Source organism: Sinocyclocheilus rhinocerous, unplaced genomic scaffold (genome assembly GCF_001515625.1).
Source record: "Sinocyclocheilus rhinocerous isolate Xijiao unplaced genomic scaffold, SAMN03320098_v1.1 scaffold931, whole genome shotgun sequence".
Lineage (NCBI taxonomy): Eukaryota > Metazoa > Chordata > Actinopteri > Cypriniformes > Cyprinidae > Sinocyclocheilus > Sinocyclocheilus rhinocerous.
In genome coordinates, this window is record NW_015657104.1 from 447,341 (window position 1) to 448,795 (window position 1,455).

At 39.7% G+C, this 1,455-nt stretch overlaps 1 protein-coding gene across 1 annotated transcript in view; it reads left to right on the forward strand.

The window, feature by feature from the left end:
• The window catches only part of LOC107720854 (translation initiation factor eIF-2B subunit gamma-like), a 46,189-nt gene that overhangs the window by 40,105 nt on the left and 4,629 nt on the right, over nt 1–1,455 (forward strand). The gene's annotated exons all lie outside the window — the stretch shown is intronic.

The window sequence follows — 1,455 nt, forward strand, 5'->3', positions numbered from 1 at the left end:
TAAAAATACGGAAAAGCTTAAAACAGGCCCGATTATAATTTGCGTTTTATTTTATAATTCCGTACAGTTCAAAAATAAAACACTAATTATAATGGCATATATGTAAAACTTTGTCCTATAATTGTATAGCTGCTTTTTCTGATTTTTATGTTGCTCTGTTCTGAATACCTTAAAATTTAAAGGATTTGCTGCAACGCAATTTTGTATGATATGTTAATTATTTATATTTTTTATCCATGCAGCAAATGCTTTAAAAAACAGCTTTAAAATTACTTTATTGCATTCCAGACGCTTTTAAAGTACTTTTCACTATACATTTTGTGGGTAGCTTGAATGTAAACATTGTCATGAATTCGTTGTATTCCCATTTGTAAAATAGCCAACAAATTAATTGTTGTAGGCTAACCCGATCTCATAAAAGTGCATATAGCACGATTGTTTGCTTCTATTTGGTGTAATATTTCTATGCAGAAATTGACTTTGGCATGCAAAAGACTGATAAATTCATAATTAATGGCATGGCTGGTTCAGTCGACAGAAATACGGGACACACAAGCCTATGATAACTGCTGAAATGTTTGCGGGGCAAATCTCAGGTCAGTCTAAGCGCACATGGTACGCACAGTGCGTACAGCCGTACACCTGCAGGCGCCGCTGACTCGGACGGTTGTCGTGGTAATAAACACCGTAAACAGCAACCGTTCGCGTGTCAGCGCTTAATGTGCATCTCCTATATGAAAAGAATTTTAGGGGGCCCTTGGCTTTTAGGGGCCCAAGACGGTCACCTACCTTTGCCTAATGGGTAAGTCCGCCCCTGCGTATCAATTTGAAGACATGAATTTGAACTTTTCTGCTTTTATAAAGTATCTCACAGAAGTGAGTACACCCCTCACATTTTTGTAAGTATTTTATTATATATTTTCATGTGACAACACTGAAGAAATGACACTTTGCTACAATGTAAAGTAGTGAGTGTACAGCTTGTATAACAGTGTAAATTTGCCGTCCCCTCAAAATAACTCCACACACAGCCATTAATGTCTAAACCACTGGCCACAAAAGTGAGTACACCCCTAAGTGAAAATATCCAAATTGGGCCCAATTAGCCATTTTCTCCCCCCGGTGTCATGTGACTCATTAGTGTTACAAGGTCTCAGGTGTGAATGGGGAGCAGGTGTGTTAAATTTGGTGTTATCGTTCTCACTCTCTCATACTGGTCACTGGAAGTTCAACATGGCACCTCATAGCAAAGAACTCTCTGAGGATCTGAAAAAAAGAATTGTTGCTCTACATAAAGATGGCATAGGCTATAAGAAGATTGCCAAGACCCTGAAACTGAGCTGCAGCACGGTGGCCAAGACCATACAGCGGTTTCCAGCATTGCTGAAGGGGTGGGGGGTCAGCCTGTCAGGGCTCAGACCATACGCCGCACACTGCATCAAATGCATCAAATTG